We start from the raw sequence: 27,812 nt of genomic DNA on the forward strand, positions 1-27,812 counted from the left end.
CCCCCAAACACACACAATCAACAACTCTGACCCAAAAAATCTTTCAATTAAAGGCTAAACATTTCCCTTAAAAATGAACAGCAACAACCGGGGATTTTAATGCTAACAAAATGTCCAATGCAAATCAAAGGAGAACCTCTCATACCATAGATACTTCCATATACTCAAGTAGGTTACGTTATACTTTTGAACCTCTCTCTTCCAACTAGTTGGTAGCGAGAGGTTAAGAAGTATAAAGTAATCTACCTGAGTATATGAAAGTATCTATGGTACGAGGGGTTCTCCTTTGATTTGCAATAAATGTGATCCTGCCCCTAAGTTCCTAAACTGCGTCACTCCCCGTTTATATATTAACAAAAAAGAGCACTCCACTTTGAATGAACTGGGCTTAATAACGGGTAACCAAACTACCTTTCTAGTAGCAGAGAATAGTGGAAGGCAGGCAGCATCTGAGATACAGAATCACTTCTGTTGGAACTGGCCCTTTTTGCAGGGTAATCTGTAAATATGTTTTGCCTTCTTCCTCCTATTTATTCTGACCTGTTTTTGTTGGCTTTAGGACTCTGGGCACTTTACCACTTGTAACCAGTGCTAAATTGTAATTGTGTTTGGTTTATCCATGATTGGCATATTTGATTTACTAATAAGTCCCTAGTAAAGTGCACCAGTTGTTCCCAGGGCCTATAAATCAAACGATACTAGTGGGCCTTTTGAACTGATTGTGCAACCCACAAGAGTAGCCGTGCAAAATGTCTAAGATCTGCCATTGTAGTGTCTGTGAGTGCAGTTTTAAAACTGCCATTTCCACCTGGCAAGTGCATCCACTTTCCAGCCCCAAACCTTCCGATATCCTACATGTAAGTCCCCCCTAAGGTAGGCCCATGGACAGGATGCAGTGTATTTAAAAGGTAGGACATGTGCTGTTGTGTTTTACATGTCTTAATAGCGATATACTGCTAATTTCGTTTTTCACAATTGCAAGGACTATCTCTCACAAAGGGTAACATGTGAATTGCCTTGAAATATCTTTTAAGTGAAATTTACCATTGGGAGCAGAAAGAGATTTGGAGTTTTGTGCCTCTGAACTCACAATTTAAAAATACATCTTTTTCTCAAGTTGGTTTTGCATTGCGTGTTTGAAAATGCCACTTTTAGAAAGAGTGTATTTTCTTGCTTAACCATTGTGTTCCTCTGATTGTCTGTAGAATCCACATTTAGGTTGGCTGACAGTTGGGCTCCTGTGCATTCACACTAGACAGTCAAACAAAGGGAGGTGAGATATGCCTTGCATATCCTGATGGGCCTTCCTGAGCTAGATTGGAGGGAGGAGTTGTCACCGACACTTGAATAGGGCTGTGCATGTCCTCACACAAAGCTGTCTCCACCACCCTGTAGTGTGTCTGGAGCCAGGTCAGAGAAAGGCATGGTCTTGTGCACTACAAAGACTTTAATTTGAAGTTTGCCCCCCATAATCTGAACACTTCTGGACAGGGACATTCTGCCAGGAAGAAGAGCTGGATTTCTGTCAGGAGATGCTGTCACCTTGCTGGGTGAGTTGCTGGCCTGCTGCTGCTGCTTCTGTCCTGGGAGTGAAATTACTGGAATTTGCTTTCTACATCCTGCTTCCAAGGTTCTCCAAGGGCTTGTGTGTGCTTGCCTCCTGTTAAGCCTCAGGGCATCAAAAACTTGACCTGTCTCTTGCTAAAAGCATCTGGACTTCTCTGTTGGCATTCCTGATTTTCTAAGTGGTACCAAATCCAGTTCCTGGGCACTTGGAGCTGTGCGGTTGGTGCTGCAACCAAAAATAAGCAACATCGATGCCGTCAGCACTACCGCTACATGCATTGCAGCCAAAAGAACCACTTGTGAGAGCACGACACACCGCCCCAACTTACACTGCAGCAGACAGCATTTTTTCAACGTCAACTTCATCACTGAGGCCACTACCTGCACCGGAGCCTAGGTCACCACTCGTAAAGATCATGCCCCACTGACCCGACATACACCGTAGCCCTGATGCCTGTCAATGCCAGCATCAATCTCCATGTCAATCCGCATCTTCACGGGGAGCGCAAAGCAATGGGTGACCTCCCAAACTAGACACTGCACGTTGCAAGGAATCACCACCTCGCCACCATATTCCCTCCCCTGCGCAGCAGTATGGTACTGACGCCGTACCAGCGACACCTTGCCTCCCCGATGCCATGAAATGCCTTTTATTTACATTCTTTTCAAGGTACTATTACTGGGGATCCGTGTGACTCCGTAGCCAGCCTGGGCTTCTTGTGGTTGGCGCCGAACTGTTGGATTAGTACCTGTCACAATGTCGAGATAGACCCAGTTGGAGATATTGTTTTATGGGGAGATGGAGAGAGAGAGAGAGATGGGGAGAGAGAGAGAGAGGGAGAGATGGGGAGAGAGAGAGAGGGAGAGATGGGGAGAGAGAGAGAGGGAGAGATGGGGAGAGAGAGAGAGATGGGGGGAGAGAGAGAGAGAGAGAGAGAGAGAGATGGGGGAGAGGGAGAGATGGGGAGAGAGAGATGCTTTACACGTTGCCTCTGAGATAAGCCTGGCTACTCGTGCCAAGCTACCATGGGGATGAGCCATGGTTATCTTGGCTGGGTGACTCCCTTACCCAGACTACAGTGATGGTCCCTAGTTGGACAGGGTGGAAACGACTGCCAAATAGAGACCCCTCTTTTCTAACAACCACTATAAAAAATGACATTTTATTCATTAAAACATCTTCTGATCTCTTTGTGGTAAACCCAATCTCACCTTTAACAGCCTTGTTAGTCCAGGGTCAAGGATTAATGTCAAATATTAACTGGAACAAAGTTCAAATTAATGGTAACACACTAGTCCATGTTTGTTTTGTTTTTACGTATGTCAAGTTGTGAGTTGAGTGTCCTATAAATAAGGCCTTGAGCTTAACATTGCTCCGTTTTTAGGTCTCATCAATCAATATTGTATCCCTCAAGTAGGTCATAACATAGCCTGCAACGAGAACGAACTGGAGGCTCAGTAAATACTCAGTTCTTTGAAGAAATCACCAGCAATCGATCTGGTAGCATTTCCAGATAAACCACAAAAGTCCAATGGTTTTGCAATTACATTCAAAGTCTCTATACCCAAGTTCTAGACGAAGTGCTTCTATAATGGCGCACATGGCAAGGCAAAGTATCCTCTTTCAGCATTTCCCTTCCAAGCATTACAAACTGAAAGTATAATTCAACCTTCGTAGATTATTTCGCTTCTGTAAACTCCAACTAAAGAAGCAACTGAGAGGCTACATTATGGTCGATTTAAATCTTAAGAGGGCAGTCACCCTTGCCTCTACAGGGAGCATGTGTTTTTATTATACTGTGACATGTTCTAAATCATAGTAATACATTACAATAGTCAATTAGTACATGATTTTGTCAGGATCAACTACTTTTCTTGGATTACATATGTAAGGCCTGCTCCCGTTATTTATTTGTTGTTTTTTCGCACAATGGTTTGTAGCAATTACATAAATAAATACATTCCTAAATGAACACATTAATGAATTCAAATGAAAAAACAATACCTAGCGTTGACAACTGTGATACTTCTTGTGGCATTCTGAATTCTCCATGCTACATTATCTGAGTCCAAATGCCTAACCATCTTCTAAAGTGAGCCTTGGTTCCTCAATCACAGCTACCACTAAAGAGTCCAGGAAAAGGAGGCAGTCATGGCTAGACATTGAAAGCAGACATTTGTAGGGAAGGGTTATAATGAAGAGAAACAAATATCAAAAATAAGTGATGCTGCCCAATAATCGCTATCTGCCCTGGATAAAATGTCGGACAACTTGCTCTGTTGAAATGACTTATTTGCATTTATTTTAGATGCCAAGCCATGAACCTGAAGAACAGCAGGATCTGCCATAGAAGGGTTGCATCTTCTTTCTAAAATCAGTTCCAGGGGCACACTGCTGAGAAAATATGATAGAATTCGTTAGTTTGCTGCAGACTGATGCCACTGAAGTTGCATTGAGACGGAGGTACACTCATCGACCATCAAGGAACGAGCTGCCCAGAGAATGAGCCAGTTGCCTGTCCTCTTACACCTCCGTAGGTCACATTTATGCTCAGTATTCTGGGGAGAACAGAATCGAACGCAAGATCTTTATTTCAACCAGGGCCTTCGGTTGGAGTGCACTGTTGGAAAGGAGAAACGATTTGCTGGTTTAGCATGGTTTAAAGACGTAATTACCTCTCAGCCCCACATAGACAGCAAAGTGCTTGCATGCCCTGGTGATCCAGAGCCCACCTTGTGGAACCTGGCTCTTCTCTGCTACTACAGTATTTCTTCATTTTTTGGAGTTCTTCGGTGGTGGTGGCTACTGCTGAGTGAACTTCACAGGATGAGCACCATGGCCGGCACATCTACGGCCTTCTCTACAGAAAGCCATTCAGCACCCCGGCTTTGCAGCAAGGATGTTTTCAACCACAGGTAATAAGCACCAAAACCAACCACCACTCTTTCTACTTTAACTTTTTAACAGTCATCATATTTGATAATAGGATTCCACGGGCTTCTCAGTGCTCTTTCCCATGATTTCTAGTGTCATTTTAATTATGGTATAGTAAAATAACAGCTGTGGACGCTGTATACTTCGCCATCCAAGCAATCAAATAAACTGGTAGGGCAGAGAGAGAAGAGACCGCAGAGGGAGCAGGCTCCTTCAGTGTGTTCCGTGGTTAAACTCGAGGTTGCAGCCACAAGTTTGTTAGCAAGGCTTTTATCTGGATGATACAATAATTTCACTGTACATTTGGGACGGTGACTGTCAGACGGGCATGGTACCGGACCATGACATTTAGCTTACTGTTCAGGAGCTTGCCCTCTGTGGCCTTTTATCTGTCTCCGTGGTGTTTTGCGTCACTCTCTCACCTGATGGTCCAAACTCTACGCTGCTCAGCAACGCTTAAGGTGTCCAGATTAAACTTTGGCAGCCAGGTCGACTTTTGTTGTACTGATCACGACTTGAAACCTGGTGGAACAGTCTGTCGAGGTCCAGAGGGAGGGATGCCAAGCTGCTCATACAGACAAGGGAGAAAGCACAACCCCAGGTATAACTCTTGAAGTCACTTCAGAGACCCTGGCAACACACGAGGAACGTTCGAAGGCACTGGCTGAGGGACTCCGAACTAACAGGAAGTCTGTAGTTAGGAAGTGGTCATCGCTCCAAATGCAGAAATGCATCCTCATAAACTGAAGGTGTTTGGGCCCCTTCCCAGGCACAATGGTCAGTGTGTTCTTGGCACATATGACTAGACAGAGAAAAGAACTCTGTATAAACACAGATCACACACTCACAGGAAGGTACCAAATGAAAATATGCACACACATACAAACAAACAGGCGGACAGGACCTGCCCCATGCGAGTACAAAGTAGGTGACTGAACCAGGGATGCAGGCAGGTACTCACAGTATGGACATTATTGTTAAAGTCCTGCAGGCAGTTCCTGGTCACCTAACCCCTGATGTAGTTGCCTGTTTTCAGTTCCTGGTTTACAAAGATAAATAAGTTACATTGAGCCCCATCCTAAAAGACAACAGATCAAAACGACCTGACGTTTTCAGGAACAGAGAACGCATTAGTGGTTCCACAATGTCTTCGCAACCATTGCTGGATCTTAGAGTAGAGTCCAAATCATGGTTTCTATAATATGGGCCTACCGTTTAGCTAACTTACAGAGCACCAGCCTGCGTTCTATACAAGGATAGCCTTTTTATCTTATAGAAGGTTTTCCATTAACCAAACTCAGATACTTTGGAGATCTGATTGCTATACACGTCAGAGTATTCGAGTGTCTGCATTTAGGAATACAACGAAACGTGTTGCACTCATTAGCCCACACAAGGGACTCAAAGAAGGAATGAGCACAAGATAATGCTTAAGACATTAAACAATTTCAGTGCATAGTTGGTTTGTTTTATACTGCACGCCAAGAAGCCTGATTGGCTACACGTTTGTATTCCAAAAGCAATAAAACCAAAGCACAGAGCCTGATTTAGGGGGCTTGCTATGAGAATTATCGGAACATTAAAGAATCGTGTTGGAGGAACAGACATGGTTGGAGACTACTGGGACTGGAAGCAAGGGAGGGGTTCGAGCACATCATCGGGGTTGTCAGAGGAGCATCATGTGTGCACACAAGCATATCATGTAACATTAGCATTAATTAACCCACAGAACGGAAAGGAGAAAGGAAGGATAAGAGAACGACTATGCCCCTTTAATTGCACAGAATGATAACCCAATAGGAGGCCTGTATCGAAAATCAATCCATAAAGGAAAATCCTTTAAATAGGAGAGAAAAAGACATATGCAGAGCACAATGGAAGATTAGTGGGAAGGAGGAAATAGTTGTGAGAAGAGAAAAATATTGAGTAAAGAGATTTCATGAGCAGACATTGTGGAAATGTGCCTAAAAGTGGGCACACTGGTGCAGGGCCACCCTCTTGTCCACGGGTCCAAAGACCAACAAAATAGAGATCGGCACTGGAGTTGAAAGAAAATAAGTTTATTAATCACTCATGAGTGGGACCACGTCCACACAACACTCTCAAGAGCTGCAGGAGGTAGTACACTTGAACTTACAGACCCTCGTCCCTTATATACTCTTTTTCTGCAATGTAAGCATGTGGACAGAAATGGATGGAACAAGTTTACAAATAGCTATCACCAAACAAGGGCAGATGGATAACCACTTGGTCAGCAAATAGGGAGGGGGAGCAGAAAGGCTTATGGCAGCAGTAAATGGTCGACAGTTAACATCTGAGACCAGGTGCACTGGCAGCTACAAACCCCCAGCATGTACATTGCTTAGCCATGTCAGGAGGTCAACTAAAATAGATGACACAAGCAGAGTGAAAAGGCAAACAGCAGAGTTCGAAAGAATTACGAAGGAAACAAAATGGACACCACAGTCAAAATGGCTGTTGCTTATGCAAAGTAAAATATTACACGTTTCCACAACATTTTTGCTCAAAACCCTAGGAATACATCTACAGATCTTCAATCAGGCTAGACAGTCTGAGATTATTTACCGTACAGTAAGTAGGCTGTATAATTTATAGGTGTTCAGATATGAGGTGGTCTTTTATCCTGTATGTAATACACTCCGCATGGCAGTGAAGATCACTGAGGTGGTGAGAGCAAGAGTGCTAGGACTCTAATCAGATGAAAAGGATGGTGGGATATGGGACGAGGTGGGATATGGGTGGGCAGGGCAGAATATGGCGAGGTTTAAGAAGGGGGCAGGGCATAAGAATGAGGGAACTGGGAATACAAAAAGGGTTTGGGCTTGAGAAAGGGGGTGGGACTTGAGAAAGGGGGTGGGGCCTCAGAAGGGGGGTTGGGAAAATGGGGAAGGGGCTTGCGAAAGAAAGGAGAGGGGCTTGATAAAGGGGGCACGTTTGCTGTGCAATATAGTATCTGTAATGTCCTCCTTGGGTCAGCAGACCCTACAAGGCTCCACAGATATGAAGACAGGTTCTCAAGGATTGTGGGGCCTGTAAATAGACAATCAATGCAAACTGATGTCCAGTTCTTGGAACAGGGACTTTGACGTCTAAGAACACAGGAGACTGTACAAAAATATAGAAGCTGTGTTATGCACTGATTATCTGGGGATGCCAGAACACAGACATCCTCACTGAAGTCCTACTCGAGGAGAGGGCAGTACTGTTGAGTGATTTTTTGTGGCTCATAGAACGCAGCCCTTTAGGAGAGGCGGAAACAGCTATAATGTCTGAGGCTTGTACAGCCTGTCCCCATGGACAGGATATGCAATGGGCAGGGCCACTGGAACTATACGATTGAGCAGCTGCATCGTGTTTTGCTTAGTTATAGATTTGCCACATAATCCATCCCTTGCTGCATAATATGAAGATTGTAACAAAAAAATTGTTTACAGCTTTAACAGTTCAAAAGTTACTAAAAACGCAACCACACTTGTTGCAGCGCACCCGTAGGCCCTTAAGAAAGGTTGACTGGTCACCACTCTGTTGCTTATTGGTATATATTTGAGTGTTAAACTGATACTAATGAGGTGAAACCACTGACCAGACACTGTTAACAAGTGTTAAAAAACCAAAATAATGAAGTAACACCAACATAAAATGTGCTGCATTATGCCCCATAATTTAACTTTTCTTGCAGGATAATTTACTCAACCATGCCGCATAATTTGGTTACCCCTGCATAATTCCAGTGGTCCTGACTGAGTACTGGGGAGAAATTATGTGCTTTACGCAACTCTGAGCTCTACGATGAGCCTCTTTTCACACAGATGGTGATGTGCAAAAGGAGATCAACTGGAAGTGCGCCATGTGAGTCTAATTAGACGAATTATAGACACTCATAATTACTCCAGAGTCACACCTCTCACAGATGTGAGAAGGCTCCTCTTCGCAGTCTTTCCCTCTCTGAGAAGAGGCACTGCTTGTTGCTTCAAACCTGAACATCTTTACAACCAGCAACCAGGGAGGGGGCCGAGACTCGAGCTGCTGCGTAAATAAAGGGAGTTTAACATGAAGATTCGCACCAAACAGAAGCCCAAGCCAACAGCAGCGGCTCCTCCGTTAAGGCGGAGTGGAGCCGCCCCACCTCTTTCTGAGCAGTGACTAAAGGAAAAATAAAATAATAAAACATATCATTTTATTTTTCCTTGGTATGCCTGGGATGCAGATTCAAGGGCGGGCTGGGCCATCCTGATTGACACTGGGGGGCTGGGAGGAGGAGTGGTACTTACTGCTACAAGTGCGCATGTCTGGTTGGCTGGCCAAACAGACATGCGCACTTAGGTTTCTCCAACCCAGCTGTATTCCACAGCCGGGTGGAGAAACAGCACAGACTCCCTTTGCCTCAGCGAGCGTCAAACCAGTCCTCTCAGGCCAATCCCCATGCAGCTCTCATGCTAGGTATAGCCTGAGTGCAGCATCTGGATTGGATGGGGAGTCTGATGTGTCCCAGGGACTGCTGGGAGTAGGAGAACAGAGAGCCACGAGGCGGCCAGCAACATCAGGTATTTTATTTATTTATTTAAACCCCCCCTCACAATCCCCTCCCGCGCCCCCTCCACCTGCCCACCACTTTTTATTTGCATCGGCCACCACTGCAGACGATGCGATTCAAAGGCCAGACAAGGTCCCGACAGTGCTGGGAATCAGGAAAAAGATGGATAAAAGAGTGCATTCCACAGTAAAGCCGTACTAGTTTATTTCTTACTGGCCACGAACAGGCTGCATTTTAAGACCGGAGAGAGGAAAATGTACTTATAGAGATCTATGTATAGACAGCAAGTCTCAATCACTATAGTTAAAATGTGTAAAGCACTAACTAAAGAAATCTCGGTATGTAATCACTGGTTACAACTTTAATTAATTAGAAAATATGTTAGAGTAGGGTACCGGTTCTAAAAACATTACGGGGGTCTAAGTAGCATATGCAGTGACCTCACAGGAAATAAAGTAACACACCTGTGTTATCTTCGTCTAAAAGGGAGCCATTTTACAGCCATAATATTTGCTACATACAAGACTAACTAGAGATCTATATTTATATATACAAATACATTGTGTATGTATTCATATCTAAACCAAACATATGCGTACACCAACTTATTGTCTGTGAACACAAAGCAGCTAATGCTCTAGACAAGAAGTGAGTCTACATTTAAAGCATGATCCATACATTTATAAACATGTAAATAGTTGATTCACAAATACAACACTGATGAATATATATTGATTGCAAATGTATGTACTGTAAACGTTGGGTAAAACTTAAAATAATGACGTTGGTATGACAATGATAGATGAAATTATATGTAACTATTTGTAACACATTAAAAATGCGACATTGTGCATGAAGTTTGTTATCTTATGCGGCCTTCAGACTGCAAGTGTATTTTACAAAAACAACAAATAAATACAATCTCAAAGAGAAGTAAAAATTAAATTTTTAAAATCAGTTTTGCTTTAAGAAGTAGCATGAATTATTTCCATATATCAACACGAACTGCGCTTAGAATTGGCTGAACTTGATCTCTTTTAGGCAGACTTACGGAAATAGGTAATGCCATTTTTAAACTGGTTTTACAGAGTAAATAGAGCATGCTGTGTGTATTTTTTGTTTAAAGAATAGTTAATTACCTGCTGTTATTTTTTTTTTTTCTTAAACTGAACCTCGGAGCTGTTGAAGAGTTATTGGTGAGCCGTCAATCTGTCCAAAGATGGCCTTCGTCCCGTCCCCCCCTTCCCGGGACCATTCTCCCAGATCTGCCTGCTGCCAGTGGGATGGAGGGTTCAGGGTTGGAAACCACTTCAGGTCACGTGGCACGTAGATGTGATGCCTGTCACTGCTTGAACGTGCGAGCAGACGTGGTGGGGAAGCACAAGGTGACACCACAAGCACCTAATCCTCCCTTGACTTGGGCTATGGGGAAAATGTACCTCCTCCAGAAATAGCGAGGTGGACTGTGATGCCCAGAGTCCATGACTTGAGCGCTGGTGGAGAGGATTAATGTGCCCACTGCAGAGCACTGCGCGTGACCACCAGGTCACAGGTTAGTTCTCTGTAAGATTGTTGCGCAGTGGGTTAATGTATTTGCTGCAGAGACCCTTGTGTAGCATGAAGGTATCACAATACTATTAAAAGAGTCATGGCAGGAACATGTGCCTGCTGTAAATAGCATCAAGTAACCTGCAAGGCGTCCATTCAAATCCTTGCAGGGTTTAATTCACCGTTTCGTTTTCGAGGGCTGACAAACGAGTTCCACTTAGCTGGGGAGCAATACAGATGTATGACAAAGAAACTAGTATGTATATTGTGATGTATGAAAATTAATTAATCCATTTTTATACACATAAATCCAGATGCATTACAAAGAAGTAGATGTTGACCAACTAAAACACATTCCTTTCTGTTTCACTCCGAGCCAAGTGAAGAGACACACTGGCTGTTTCTTTGCTACCCCACGAGAGGATGCTGAACCCAGCAGGGAGGTGAGGGTAACACGTGTTCCCTTTGACTGGAGGCACCTGATCCCAGCCAGGACGCTAGATTAAGAAACGGAAGAAATAACTCTCCTCTAAGTGAGGCATTTGGAGCCTTTGGCTAATAAAGCCCACAACCAACAGTCACAGCCCAGACGGTCAAAGCTCAAACAGAGCCCAGCGGCATCCCAAGAGTCATCACCCAGACAACGCCCAGAGAGTCAGAAGCTGACAGACAAAGCCCTGGACAGCCAGAGTCCCAATGTGCCTGTTAGTGAGCGCCTTGAGTCCCATGACAGCGAGAGCCCCGAGCCCGCTTAGACTGCAAGAACCCGAGTCCTCTTAGACAGACCTTCCAGGACACAGCAGCATAGATCAGGAAATTTTGCAGCACACTAGTGCACTTTAAGTGTCATTTTTTTGTTGATATTCATTAGTTATGCATAGTCTGGAATTTAGATGTAAACTATTAGTTACCTTCAGAGTGTGCGCTGTTCTCTAATAAAAGCCCTGAATAAATGTGCACTCTGAAATAAAAATAGTTAAGACATTGAGGATGTGTCAATCTCAAAGTCTGCAAGATAAACACCTTTGTTTCAACTAATTGCTTCAGATGCTTTTGCAAGGAGCTGTAGGGTTTTCTTAAACAGACAGGTCAAAAAGTTCCTCGTTTACTTTTAAAGATATGGAGCTGGGGTTAATGTTAGCACATTTAACTCCGATAGCAAAAGTAGTTAAAAATCCCTCATTGTTGGTTCTGCTATAAGCTGCATAAGGTTTCCTGTAAATGTGCAAGTCATTTAGCAGTCCTGTATTATATACATATATATGCATGTACACATATACATATATATGCATGTACACATATACATATATACGCATGTACACATACATACATACACATGTACACATATATGCATACACATATATGCACACACATGCATACACACACATATATATATATATATATATATATATTCACTGAAAAAACCATAGGTTTCACACATGTTATAGTTAGCGGAAATTTTACTGATAAAAAACCAATGAAATTCCCCCGTTATAGTTAGTGCAGGCAACTATAACTCACGCGACCGCAATCCTCTGCTGATGCTAATACTGTATTTAGACACTTATTTGCCCATGTCTTCTTCCATAAATTTTTAGCTATACATATATTACAAATATTTTTTTTTCATAAAGACACATATGTCATCAGCAGAAGATTGTGGTCGCGTGAGTTATAGTTGCCTGCACTAACGATAACGGGGGAATTTCATTGGTTTTTTATCAGTAAAATTTCCGCTAACTATAACATGTGTGAAACCTATGGTTTTTTCAGTGAATTTGCAAGGTTTTTTAAATGCCAATTCCTAACTATAACGTGTGTGAAACCTATGGTTTTTTCAGTGAATTTGTATGGTTTTTTAAATGCTAAGTTACTTTACGCCATTCGTGGCGTGCGCGCCCACTTAACGCAGTTCGTTCCGTGCGCGCACAGTGAGCACGCGGTGCGCTTCGCGCACCGCGCGCCCACTTTACGCAGTTAGTGTCGTGCACGCACGGTGGGCACGCGGTGCGCTACGCGCACCCACGTTACGCTAGATGGGCCATGTACGCACGATGCGCTTCGCGCACCGTGCGCACATGGAGGACATATGATGCACTTCGTTTTGAAAGGTAATATTTTAATTTTTCGTATATTTTATAAGCCATGCACAAATGGTGCCCTTCGGGCACCATTTGCACACGGGGTGGAGAGAGTGTGGATAATTTTTTTTTTATTATTTGTTTTTTTTAATATTTTTATATTTTAGTTTATCTCAGGTGTAATAAGCCATGCACGCGTACGGTAAGCGTAATCGGCGAAATTACCGAAAAAATAAAAATTCCGTTTTTGGCCTTGGGGGATCTTTGGGGACTCCCTCAACATGGCTATGTGTGTGGGAGCTGTCTAAACAGCCCCTTTACATGTTTTTGGGCTTTATATTTTAAAAATCACTCTCAGTGCGAGAGAGAAAATGGCGGCCGCCGCTTCCTGGTTTCGGCCGATTCGAATGTTTACTTAGATCTAAGAGCCAATCAGAATCGCGCTCGCGCACGCCACCGTACGCGTACGGTAAGCGTACCGTAAGCACACCGTAAGCTGGCTCAGATATATATATTGATTTAAAGGCTATTTTCTCAGAATCTACTGAACAGATTTACACCAAACCTACAAAAGGCACTTCCTTGACCTGAGGACTACCTCTCTGCCAAATTTCTAGTAATTCTGTTCAGCCGTTCGGGCTGTAGCCCTGTCTAAAGGTCCTATGGAAAAATGCATGGGAAAAACGCATTTTGGGACCCCCCTTTTATCTCAGCCCCCGCTTGACGAATCCCCCCGAGACTTTCAGGGTAGGAGCGGAGCGTAGCGCCCCACCTATTTTGAAAAATTCGCGAGGATTCGTCGACCGGCGCCAAAGTTATTCAAAATAGAATGTTGCGGATTTCCTCTGGAAACGTGGTCCTAACTATAACTACCTACTGGCGACCGCCAGTAGGTAATATATATATATATATATATATATATAGTAATCAAGACCATTTGAGGTGGACGAAATGAGTCAGCCATGTTTTTTGAGCAATACATTTTGAGGCACTAGATCCTTTGAGTCCGTGCCTGTTTCAGCATTGGATAGTACGAGTACAGTTGGGATTCTTGTTATAATATATATATATATATACCCGCACTAGAGTTACTCCTTCCGGAGATCGTAGCCCGTCGAGGGGTGGCGCGATGCCGGCAGAGAGAGCCGGTGTTTAATATGCAGCAACAACAAAGTTCCAATCACGCTCTCAGATCTTTGCAAAAACCACCAATAATCCAAGTTTCAATCAAGGGGGTTTATTAACTTCATAAACCCGCCGTGACGCGTTTTACCCTCCAGGGGCTTGTTCACAGAAGCCCCTGGAGGGTAAAACGCATCACGGCGGGTTAATGAAGTTAATAAACCCCCTTGATTGAAACTTGGATAATTGGTGGTTTTTGCAAAGATCTGAGAGTAAAATGTAAATCCAGTATTTGTAAAGCGCACAGCTACCCGTAGGCATCCTGGCGCTGGGGGCCGTCGGGAAGATTAAGGAAGATATTGCCCTGAGTCACATGGTGCTGGGCTGAGCTGGCGCCGGTGCCAGGGATCGAACCGCGATCCCCAGTATCAGGCGTCAGTCACCCTGGCCGCTGCGCCACACCTCTTCCCGAGAGCGATTGGAACTTCGTTCTTGCTGAATAAATATATATATATATATATATATTTGACAAAGTTCCTACAAAGCAGGAGAGTCGACGCCGTGTCAAATGCGCAAAATATCCTTTATTTGCAGTCAGCTACAACGTTAGACGCGTTTCGCTTGTCCCGCAAGCTTGTTCACTAACGGTCTCCATAAAGTTTTGCCGCCATTATAAGCTCTGCGTGTGAACGTAATACGTGTTGAACTACTAAACAATAGAAAGTAACAACAGACTTGTAGTCCAAAGTAATTTACGGACTCCCCGGCGGCTGATCTTGCAATTACTCAATTCATTTCATTGTACTTTTAGCGCAACAAACAAAGGGCATTGTGCTTTATGACTGGGATCGGGTTAGCCCACTGGGGCATAACGTGCGCTTATGATTCACTTCTACCGAAACTCTTATGACGGTCTGAGCTCTCCAAAATGCTAATTGTATTATACTTTAATCTTGTTTACAATTTTATTTTAGAATTGTTAATGAATGTGCAGAGGAGATCAGACCGATTACATTATTATGAAATGAATTGAGTAATTGCAAGATCAGCCGCCGGGGAGTCCGTAAATTACTTTGGACTACAAGTCTGTTGTTACTTTCTATTGATTAGTAGTTCAACACGTATTACGTTCACACGCAGAGCTTATAATGGCGGCAAAATTTTATGGAGACCGTTAGTGAACAAGCTTGCGGGACAAGCGAAACATGTCTAACGTTGTAGCTGACTGCAAATAAAGGATATTTTGCGCATTTGACACGGCGTCGACTCTCCTGCTTTGTAGGAACTTTGTCAAATATTATCGGACCGAGCTTGGGAGGTCCGTTCGTCGACGCGCCCTCTGATTTGGAGGTGGTGGGCATACCGAAGCAAATGGAGGTGAAATATATATATATATATATATATATATATATATATATATATATATATATATATACACACACACACACACACACACACACACACACACACACACACACACACACATATGTGATCAAGGCCACCCATGGTGGCCGAATCGCGTCGTATCCTGGTAAAATAAACTTTGCCTGACGAAGCACAAATCTTTGGAGTCCGTGTCCCCTTTGATGGAAGAATTGCATCTGGGATTGCGCTTTGATATATATCATCTACTGGCGGTCGCCAGTAGATAGTTATAGTTAGGACCGTGTTTCCATAGGAAATCTCAAAATTCTATTTTGAATAACTTTGGCGCCGGCTGACGAATCTTCGCGAAACTTTCAAAACTAATGGGGCGCTCCGCTCAGCTCCTACCCTGAATGTCTCTGGGGGGATTCGTCAAGCAGGGACCGAGAAAAAAGGGGGGTCCCAAAACACGTTTTCCCCTTGCATTTTCCCATAGGACCTTTAGTCGAAGGTACAGCCCTAACGGCTGAACAGAATTACTTGAAATTTGGCAGAGAGGTAGTTCTCAGGTCAGGGATGTGCCTTTTGCATATATGGAATCAATCTGTTGAGTAGTTCCTGAGAAAATTGCATTTAAAAGCACATACATATCTATAGCCGCGCACCGTGCGCGCACCCTAACGTTCGCGAGCGTAATTCTGATTGGTTGTTACATGTCAGTCAACGTTCGAATCGGTCGAAATCAGGAAGTGTCGGCCGCCATTTTGTTTGTTTTCAGTGCGAGAGTGGAAAAGGAAGGTGGCGAACATGAAAAGGGGGCAGGGTAGAGAGTTCCTGACCCCCTAGCCTTTGTCAGGGGGTCCCTGAAGGACCCTGAAGGCAGAAAACAACATTTAATTTTTTTTTTTTTAAATCGCGGGGGTGCGCGCACCGTGAAAAACCATTAAAAAAAATAATAATTTTAATACGTAGTTTATTGAAAAATAAATATATAAAAAAAATAATAATACATACATAACTTAGCATTTAAAAAACCGTACAAATTCACTGAAAAAACCATAGGTTTCACACACGTTATAGTTAGGAATTAGCATTTAAAAAACCTTGCAAGTTCATTTAAAAAACCATAGGTCTCACACATGTTATAATTAGGTGGATATTTCACTCGTAAAAAACCAATGAAATTCCACCGTTATAGTTAGTTCAGATAACTATAACTCGCGCGACCGCCACTCTATCACAAGGATGATGTCATGAGTGATGTCAAGAGTGATGCCACTGACCATGTCATGAGTGATGTAATATGTGACGTCATGAGCAGAGGATTGCGGGCGTGCGAATTATAGTTATCTGAACTAACTATAACGGTGGAATTTCATTTTTTTTTACGAGTGAAATATCCACCTAACTATAACATGTGTGAAACCTATGGTTTTTTAAGTGAATATATATATATATATACACACACATATATATACACAAACGCACACACACACATATATACACAAACACACACACACACATATAAATACATACACACACATATATATTGTATATATATAGTCAGTCATACATTTGGCAGCTGTAATTGTTCTCCAACAGTCGCAGTCCCTGTCCAGTGCTCTGGATTGCACTTTCGCCTGACGTCACAAAGATAAAACATGCACCCCCCACCCCGTTTGAGGAAAGTCGGCGTTTTATCTGCACACCGTATTCTAGCCAAGGCTCGCCGCCATATCGTGCAGGTAAAATAAACACTCATTCCCTTTAATTTATCTGTACACTTTGGCCCGTCCAGTGAGTTATGCTGTGCAGAAAAGAGATGCAGGTCTGGATTTCTCATTCTCCTCCCAAGCAATTGCTCCAGCAGGAAGGAGGAATGGTCCAAAGCTTTCTCTCTGATGCTGCCTGCCCTAACATCCCGGTGGCAATGCGAGGCTGAGGGCAGCTAAAGCCGTGGTTGCGGCGCAGTGCACAATTTATGCAGCAAGAGACGGTTGTGTGTGTTTGCTGTGTGCCTGAACCATAGCGCACGCGACTAATAACACAGAACAGTAAACTAAAAAAACACCCCCAGAGGCCACAATTTATTTTATTGCAGCACGTTTGTTAAAAATAGCGGGCATCACGTGCTTCCACGGATTTCACAGGAATATCGTGATTAGCAAAATCATGAAAAGCGTTTGCCTAGACAGTGAGAGCCACGAGCCCCTGAGTCACGAGAGCCCCGAAGCCCACTACACCGACAAGAATCCCGAGAGGCCCAGGCAGCGGCACGAGACACCCGATCCCAATCAGTGTCGTCTCCTGAATTCTTCCTAATTATTCAGCGACCGATAGAGGCCGCCCAAAGACAATGACTGAGGCTCAGTTTTGGAGACAGTATCACGATGTGAGCATGAGATAATCCAAGGTACCTTGTTTCCAGATGAAGCATGTATGTGGTGATGAGTAGCAGGTGGGGTCTTCTTGTAAGTTTATGTCTGTCATGACAGAACGGACAGGGGTCAAAGGGTCGCCAAATACCACTGCCTCAATGAAAACTTCACCCACTACATGTATGGATTAGAAAGATGGTTATCCAGTGGACAAGACAGGTGGGCAGTGATGCAAATGATCCCAATAGGAAGGAAATAATATTATTAGGTAAATAGAGTGCAACAGAAATGCTACACCTGGTTCTAGAACAGAAAGCCATGATAATGAGACTCAAGGCAGAGAAAATCCAAGTCAATGGAAATCATGACTAGATTTACAATTACATGGCAAACAAGCACAGAAGCATATGGAGAACATCATCGGCAACAAAGCTGCATTGTCCCCTGCACAACGAGGCAACGCAGATGACAAACAAAAGAAAGAAAAAAGAAAGCGTACAGCAATTGTTCATGGACACTTGGAGCAAGAGTCTGTGGGAAAACGAAGAGAGAAAAACAAGGGAGGACAATTCAACAATTGAAAGAGAATGTAAAGACCCTCAGCAAACAAGAGTCAAATGAATGGCTAGAAAGAAGGGATTAATGCCGACCAATATAGATGAGAATGTCCGAGCACTGGTCATGGATAACTGGAACTTTGCTATCATCATTGCCAAAAGCCCTCAACACAAGAGCCATGTGAGACTTTTCGTGACAAACCGTTATCATGGATGAGCACCAAGGTAGGTCCAGGAATGGTCATGGCTTCAGGCTTGAAAATGTTAAAGAGGTTTGTAATAATAAATGAGCAGCAAATAAAGACGGAATCATCGAGGACTGTGGACACCGGATTCTCTCACCCAAGGCCCTCCACCCAAGTCAAGGCCAGCAAGCAGTAACCTCCCCGATCACGTTTAAAAAGTGTTATTTTGTCTGTATCCTTTTAGTTATGATTTCCCTGTGCCCCTCCTATTACATAAACTGGGAGGAAGTGGCAGAAGGTACCTAACCTGATGCTCCTGAACCCTGTGGAGGACAGAGATAAGGCCCATGTCTACACCTCACGTGCTCCAGAGGTCACCTGAGCTGTCCATTTACATCTGCAGCGTTTGACCTCTCCGAGCTAATAAAAATGACTCTATCTCGCCACCGCCTCGTATTTCAACAACTTCCTGAAGGTTCTTTTTATAAGAGAGAAAAATAGGTGTTTACTGTTACTAATAGTATTAGTGATCAACGATCTGCCAATATCAGGGGATAATTGACCTTCGCCTCTATAATGTGTCTACCCGAAGAAGTCTTGGAAGGGGCGGGAGGAGAGACTGGGGTGGATATGCCACGGTATTGACTAGAAAGTCTGTCGATGCGGCTTAATTATTCACTTAGAAATTGATGTATTTTTCAAAGAGTACAGTGAAATCCTGGCATCAGCTCATGGGGTTTGCAGTGGAGGATAAATCTGAGGGGCGATACGATGCAAGGGCCTTTGCAATCTATTCTTTCTCCTTCAGGAGCACAATTTGTTAATAAAAGGGTTTCACAAACCTACAATTAAGGCAGACTTTGCAGTATAGAACCAAGTCTTTTATTTTTTCGAAGTTTAGCAAAGACCGAAGTCCACAGCAGTTCATCTGAGCTGTCAAACCTGTTCCCAATTTTGACTTTTTCACACTGTGGTGTTTGGCCTCAGTAATACCAACTCTACAGCTCGTTTCTGAAAGGGTGATTTAATACTTTTGTATGTTTTTATTACTGTATTCTTGTTTTTACAAAATGACACTTTTATGATCCTTGTGATCGAAATAGAGCTAAACAAACAAACCAACCAACTCTACAGGTTTATACTGAGCACTAGTCTGCTCCTGACCCAAAGACATCCACTCCCCCCCCCCCCCCCCCCCACGATCCACCATTTGCCCTCAAGAGAGTAGTCTTCCTCTTCAGGCTGCACGGTTGGTGGCAGCATAGTAATGTATGAGGGTACAGTATTTTCTGTGCCCCAGGGGACAAGGCATACCGGGCCTTGTGAGAAAACGCAATCTATCCCACGATAACTGGGAACTATGCTCCTAATGCCCATCCTGTTTGGAAGGATACCTACCAGTATCAAGAGTTTGCCTTTCTCAACCCTCTGGTGATAGTTGTGATTAGGCAGTCAAGGTCTGCTCACAGAGGCGGTGTGGTTAGCCCCAAAGTTGAAAAAATCCAGCCAGAGTTTGTAGTTTGAAAAGGGGTATATCTTATTTAAACTTAATAGATCAGTTAAAATGTCTAATAAAAGTGGAACACAGATTTATGACCACTAACAGTTTCAATATAACACAAGAAAGAAAATCGAAGATATTGTCTATTAAATGGATGTGGCAATGTTAACCTGGAGCCGGGTACTAAATGTCTGCGAAATCCTCAAGTTTCAGGTCTGCGGACCAATCACAACCTAGTGTTTAGTGCTGGAAGGCAGTCAAAGGGCCTGTGTTTGCAGCGATATCTTCGATAGCTGAGAGAGATTTCTTGCGCCTGAAATGAAAGTTTAAGTTTCAATATAGTCTTCTTGTTGTAACTTTGGTTTGTGGCTCTGAACTTACGTTTTCACAATGCCCATCACTTTAGTCAAACTCCCTCGACTTGTGGACAGTTAGGTCTAATGGAAAGCTAACATCCGCCAGTATACCCTTAACCACCAGACTGAAGTTGAATTTCTCTGGCAGCCTCATGGTATTTTCGGCTCATGACACATCAGGATCAGTGTTTGGAGGCACTGGTCTATTTAGTAGACTGTATTTCGAATCCCAGTGATCGTGGTTGGGATCATCAGGTACCTTGGGGGCAGAGGAAGAGTTTGTGTCCTTAGTGCCTCACTGTAACAGCCACACGGGAATATTAAAAGGTTGATATTTAGAAATCTGCTGTTCTCATTAGACTGTTTTTGCTGCAAACTCTTCTGTTCTAGGTCTCAAACTAGATGCAACAGGGTAGGATGGTGGAGAGGGAAACCTAGTTCCCTAAAAGGGTCAAAAATAGTTTGCCATCACTGGATGCAACATATGGGACACAGGCTGGTGACCTCTCGATGCCACACCACACTGTGGCAAAAACCATATTCCCAAATGTCTCTGGTACTCTTGAAGCACTGATGGGGTAGATATAATTGGTCTCAGCTGAACAGTATACCAGGCATGGGGAGTGAACTGAATATGGGGTGTGATGAGGTTAAGAGCATGCAGAAATGTGTTGATGCATGGGGGGTACGGCTATGAGTGATTCAGCAAGTCTAGTCAGACAGGTCAAGTCAGCACAACGTAGCAGGTCCCAGGTCTTTAGATGCATCTGCTGTTTCAGAAGGAAGGCAGTGATGCCCTCCTTGGCAAAGACATCCTTTTTGAGATGTGGTGGTGAGCTGAGTGTGCTTCCAACTTGCAGATTAGCCCTTGGGTCAGTTCATGGTCCAGGCGGATGTCTTCTAACTTGATCCCTGCCGGAGGGTATAGGTAGAACACAGCTCCATTGCCCACAAAGCATTGTTTAAAGTTAACAATCGCCTTCCTGGGGGTGTACCTATTTCAAATACAAGTTGCTGAAGCCCAGTACTTGTTCAGAGGCGGTGTCTGGAGTGGGGTCCAGCTCCCATCAGGAAGGATCATTGTTTAAAGTTTAGGCAAAACGGCATTAAGGATAACATTTACATTGGCGCTTTCCATCCATCCTTCCCCACCCCCCCCAGTGGACATCTGAATAACTCTTCTTTATTCAGTAGTACACGATGGTGACAGTGCCTCAAAGGGAATGAGGGTCATGTCCATGTGCTGGTCCTCTAATCAAGAGTCAAAATATTGCAAGTGTGCATTACTCAAGTGATGGATGCTCTGCAAAGTTTTAAAAGATTCCCAAGGCAGTCTGGGGTTAATCTGGTTAATCAGAGCAGTTTCCAACAGGTGGACTTGGGTTGACCCTTACTATTGGACCTAAAACTGAGTATCAAAAACACTCCTTTAGCACTTAACCCTCAGCTATGCCAACTACTCCAATGCTTACTCAGAGAGGGGGTGTTAGTTTAGAGACTCAACCTCAATAAACTAACACAAGTCAATAGTGGAATGTCCAGCTAGTACTTAATATATAAACCACAAATATAACTTTAGTTAAATAACACATGAAGGAATACTGTACATACATTGTTCAGAGGTAATGAATCAAACGGTAAGCAGTAATACTGCTCTTCAGCAGATTACTGTGAGAGGTATGATACGTCCATGCCACAATATCCCAAAGGTAGTTAGTCTGGGGTTTAGAAGACCTCGAAGGGAGACCAGCTATGTTGGGGTCTGTTTTGGCTATTTTTAGGTCTCTTGTACGGGGTTTAGAAAGCTACCCACACGCTCATGCGGTTTTGCTTTCCCTGTCTGGCATTGGCTTGCGCGTTTTTTCTTTTTTTTTTTTTAAACGGCACGCGATTGGGCAAAGGCAGGACAATGTCCTGCCTTTGAAACGCCCATTCCCGACGGTGGCCAGCACGCGCAGCAGCGCGCGTTCGCCTTGCTGTCGCTGCCGCACTCCCTCCCTCCCCCACTCCTCTGTGGTGCGCGCGCACCACTAGTTGTTGACAGCAGCGATCGCGACGCGATCGCTTTCAGTGCTGCTTGTTTTCTTTACTTTTGGTATAATCGCGGCACCCGTGCTTTACTTTTGATGTTATAAGTAAAGCGCGGGTGACGCGATTATACCAAAAGTAAAGAAATAGAAAAAAACATCTATTTCTTTACTTTTGCTATAATCGCTGCAACTGCACTTTACTTTTAACATTAAAAGTAAAGTGTCGGTGCCGCGATGCTTGTTAGGAATGGGGCGATCATGTGATTTATCCAGACTCAATGGGCGTTGAGCCAAGTCTGAGATGTACGTCTGGTTGCCCAGCTCTAGCCACAGGCCACCTCTGCTCCCCTTCATCACAGACCCTGGCTCCTGCAGTGTTACATGTTGATGGGTATTCCTGCCACCTGCTGCCAACGTCTCATTCCCAGCACTGCCCCCAAGGCATGAGGCAGGCTGTCATCTACGTTACCGGTCGTAACCCCCACCCCTCGGCCCCAATGCTCTAATAGCAAACCAGGCCCTGCGACCCCTTACCCAGCCTCCTAGAAACATCTGTCTGGTTGGACAGAGCCCTACGCGCTGCCCCTGAAGTCTGTGCCGCTTCCGTGACGTCCGCCCTTTCCATCAACTTAATGACCGCCCAGCTTTCTATTTCCAGGATCTTTGGTTGCACAGGGAGTCTTCGTGTCGAAGCGAGGCCCCCTCAGAAGTGCAGCGCGTTACTGGGAGCCGGGGTGGGTGAAATAAAGCAAAACCATTACTGAACGCCACGGCGGGTAGGGCAGGCAGCCGTCCCCAGTGTAGCAGACTAACAGTTGATACAGTTTACACTGTATTTAATTTTTTTTGTGCAGGGTTTATATAGCGCACACTCTAACCCGAAGTTACTGGAGTCTTTACATGAGCACGAGTTACACACAAGGACACATTCATTTTTAGGTCTCGCCTACTTATGAGATATGGTCAGTAACGGACACGCACTATGCAATGCAATAGGTGTTGCTTTTGGTATTGTAAATAACAATAGCTTTTGATTTTTTTAAAGGCATTGCCATTTACAATGCCAATAGCTCCAAAATTCGCAGTTGCGAGACCTATTGCATTGTAAATGCTTGTTCCTCTATGTAGTGAAATGGCTGCAGTCAGCCCTGTTCAGTCGCCTTAGCGGTGCATATTTGTGACGCAGACAGCACCTGTGGCTAGGTGAAGACAATGCTCCTTGCAGGATGTGTGCTGGGGTTCCGTGAGGACGGACCTCACCCAAGTACGATTAGCTGGTGTGAGGTCGCTGTTCATGGCGCCAGTGCAGGCCACAGTTGAACAGAGGCCGCTCCAGGACAGTCGAAGAGATCGCAGTGCTCCTGCTTTGCTGAATCTTGCGGATTGGCATCTTCCTCGGGGGCCAAGACAGGAAACAAATACCAACCCTCCCCCTCCAACAGCTAGCTGCCCACCGCTGGCATCGGCTTCTCCATTAATGAGGCTCTATCTTCTGCACTTTGGCCTGGTCTCTTTCTTCTTTTTTTTTTTTTACAAAGTTTTATATAGCGCTAACTTGACCCGAAGGTATCGGGTATCAGAGCGCTTTACATAGCACCAGTTGCGTTACATGAGGACACATTTTTTTTTGTTAGGCACAGGGAGATTAAGTGATTTGCTCAGAATCACAGGATGTTCAGCGTCATTGCCGAGACTCAAACCCGGTTCGTCAGATTCGAGGACGGCCGCCCTAGTCGTTAGGCCATCTCTTACACCACCTCCTCATGGCTTTGTGGGCTGATAAACTCAAACGGGCTTCCATTGCAGTCTAAAGCGAAGATACACGGTTTCCAGTCCTGAAACTGGCAAGGGGTTGGCATTAAGCACCCCAACCTGAAGCTTCTCCTCAGCATTGCTGGGAAGACCCTGCAATCGAACAGAAAAATTTGTGGCACAGGGGCGGGAAGATTCGGACTCATCTTTATATTAAGGTTGCAGATTTGCCAAAAGTCAATTCTGATTAGTTCTCTCTCTTTTGCTCATTCGACTCCGTGTGGTGCAACCATGGTCTTTGTAACAAGGTTTAAATAAGGAAGGTGGGGTGGATATGGTTAAGGCAAGAGAAACACACAAGGACACAAAAGCAAGGGAGGCTTCTTCCCTTAGGCACCTGTTAACCGTTGGGAGTAGGTAGCCCTTCCATACAACCATGGGACAGGAGAGGGCAAAGGGAAACTCTCTAGCTTCAACGGGGGCCTGTGTCAACCACCCTTAACTCTCCTTAACCTGGTCCTCTAAAAAAGGATACCTGGAATGTTCAAGGGCGAGCCCTGTGGTCCACGTCTGCTGTCCGGGCCTTCTCAAACTCTCCATCTTAATTACTAGATGACAATATGAAATGAGCAATACAACATTGGCCCCAGTGGATATAGCCACCTGTGCCATGCATGCACCATTAATGGATCCTCTACAAACACACAACGGTACACACTTGGAACAGCCATATCCACCGTGGATGTGTTAAAGACACGGTTGCAGGAGACTGGCAAATCACTTTACAAAACACGGGAGAACAACAGATGCTTCTCCAAGGCAACCAGCCAACCTTGCCACTATAAACAGTATCACTGCCACCAATATTAGTCCTCAACATCCCACTGAGCTGAGCCACATTCTCTGCATACCTCATGCGCACTCATAATCGTCATTTGTGCTGAGGTAGAGCTCAGACAGCTATATCTTGTTATGGTGAGGGGTGCACGGTCTTCAGAGCTATGCACAATATCTTCAGAGCTGGATACCATCCCCATATTGAAAGCTGATGTTAAAGAGTAACAGGACATTCTGCAAAAACAATCTTTTGAAAAGCCCATTTAAACAGGCTTCAGTGCAAGAGGAGGAACTTAACATGAAATACTCCGCAATCTTGATAACCTATGTTTACTCATGCGTGAGGACTGTCAACTCCCTGGTCATGTTGTACCTGCCCATGACATTCAAAACGGTCAATTATGACGTCTTGGCATACTGCTACCCAAAATGCCCAAAATCATGGAATCATAGATTTGGACCAACAATGGTTCATCACTTTTTTCTGAACAAACTCAAAGTCTTATTTGCCACTATTTTCACCTCGCATCCCCACAGTAAATACAGTGTTCCTCGGGACGCACAGTATTCTCTACTGGTTTTAAAAATTGTTGCATCCTCTGATATGAACTTTTAGGTTTACCTTCTTGTGTTATACCAACAATACCTACCTAACAAAGCAATTAATAAATATTGGTAGTAGCAAACGTATTACTATTTATTTTGGTTATGTATATTAATTCGATCTTTTTACAATATTGTGAGCCTGTACACTTGAAGGATATGGTTAGCAAAATAAATTATAACTGAAATATTTTGGCATCAAAAAGGAAAACATTTAGATCTTGACAAAGTGAAAAAAGTGTGTCTTGTAATAATACCAAAAAAAAATCAAGAAAATATCTAAAAGGAAACAATATCATCTAGCAAAATGCAGCTCCCATTGCTTACAATTGTGTTTGTCCTATCACATAAAACTGTTTTTGTTAGATTTAACCTACTCTCATCAAGCACCCCCACTATGGCAACACTAATAGTTTCTGGCACCTCAAGTCTCTGCCTCAGCCGCACACTTTTTGGAGCACGTCTCACTCCCCGGTCGCTCTCAGAGGACCTCCAGTGACTTTAATAATGTTTTAATGAAGTCACCCACCTCAGACTCATGGTCTGTCATTGGAAAACTGAACGATCGATTCAAAATACTGCATTTTGTAATAAGTAAAGTAGTACTGTAGTAGTACTAGTTACCTACTACAAAATGCAATTCACAAACCTAAAAGTGCAAATCTCCATTTTTCCTGTCTTTTCTATGGGGAGATTCTCACACTTAAGTTTACAACATAGCAGTAAATGTGGGAATGAATGGGGAGTGACTGGAGAAAAAGGGCATACTTACTACTAAATGGGAGGGCTTAGCAAACAAGGGTTAGGTAGGGATTAAGCTAGGGACATGTACCCACCCACAAAACAGTAAGCCCACTGATTTGGTGTGCGTTTTGTTTAGTGCGCTAATACCCAAAGGAGTCCTGGCACTGAGACTGTAAGAAGGTGAAACTAAGGAAAGCACAGACGTTATTGAAATAGATGCATTTTCAGGGCTTTCCGAAACTTGAGTAAGTGAGGTTCTGACTGAACTGTGAAAAGAAGGGTGTTCCAGGTTTTAGTAGTAATCACAGAAATGGGGTGCCCTAATGCGAGTTCTCCAAAAGTTCAGGAGCAAACCGAAGAAGAAAGTGGAGGAGTGAAGAGATCTTGGAGGGAAGTATCTCAAATCCCTGCAGAGGAATTAACTGCCTTATGACCAAAATAACCAGAGTCTCTTGAACAGCCATCTTTTTTAATGTGGAGCCAGTGCCGTATCTTAAGATGAGCTGCAGCGTTTTGGATGATTTGTAACCTGGGTAAAGTGGGACTACCTCATGAAAGGCATTGCAATTGTCCCATCTGCTTACAATCAATCACTCGATCAGCTGTTGCCTAAAACAAATGGGGATCAGAGGTAATATTTATTGTTTAAGGTCTTCATAATAAGGAAACAGGTGGAAGTCAGTGTCCGGAAGAGCACATCAAATGACAGGTTGAAATTAAAAATGACTCCCGCATTACATTGGTAGTTGGTATGGGACTGGACCCCAAAGGGGAAGCCACCAAGCAGAAGAAAAGCTAGCTAGGCAACTAAACACAAGTTTCTCAGTCTTACCTGAGCTGATACAAAGAGGATTGGCGTTCAATCATTGGGCGATCGCCATCATATAAGATCTGAAGCGCTCTTGAAAATCCATACCATTACCTAGGCAAACAATTAGCTGAGTATCATCAGTGCAGGCGTAGAAAGGAAAATCAAAGTATGAAATCAGTTGTGCAAGGGGCGCCACATAAAAAGTGAATAGAGTAGGGCTCAGCGTAGACCTATGGGCTACTGCACAACACTGGGTCTTAAAAAAGGAGCGATACGGACCAAGTAGAACAGCCTTTGAACAATAACTTAAACAAGATCAGAACCATTCAAGAGCTATGTCCTGAAGTATGGCTAAGCGAAGCCTATCCAAAAGGATGTTGAGGGAGACTGTCAAACGCTGCTGAGGGATCCAGTAAGAGGGCCGCAGAGTTCCCAGCAACCATGATCATACAGATATCATTACTGGTGGCAATCAACTCGTTCTCTGTACTCAAATCAGGTATGAAGCCAGCTTGGAAAAGATGTTTAAAAGATTGTTACTGTCAATATGGCGGAGTAGTTGGCCATTGACCTAGCTTTACAGAATCTTTGTCATTGCTGGAAGGAGTGAGATGGGACGAGAACTGGAAAGAATTCCAGGGTCCAAGATAGGCTTCTTCAGGAGTGAAACAACAAGGGACTAAGCCAGAAGTTGAAGACTGATTTCATATAGAGGTAATCAGCGTAGTGACAGACTCAGCAATGGTCCTGAAGATCTTATCAGGTACAGGATATAAAGGAGAACAAGACTTGATAGAAAGTAATTTCCATAAAGTAAAAAAAGTAGACCAAAATGTTAGGGGTGTGAGACTGGTTTCAAATGGTGAGGCCCCTAGGGGTAGACAGT

General features: G+C 43.9%; 1 protein-coding gene across 2 annotated transcripts in view; it reads right to left on the reverse strand.

The window, feature by feature from the left end:
• RPTOR (regulatory associated protein of MTOR complex 1) overlaps window positions 1–27,812 on the reverse strand; it is a 1,825,560-nt gene that overhangs the window by 1,210,182 nt on the left and 587,566 nt on the right. The window lies entirely within an intron of this gene.

Source organism: Triturus cristatus, chromosome 7 (assembly GCF_964204655.1).
Source record: "Triturus cristatus chromosome 7, aTriCri1.1, whole genome shotgun sequence".
In the NCBI taxonomy this organism is placed as follows: domain Eukaryota; kingdom Metazoa; phylum Chordata; class Amphibia; order Caudata; family Salamandridae; genus Triturus; species Triturus cristatus.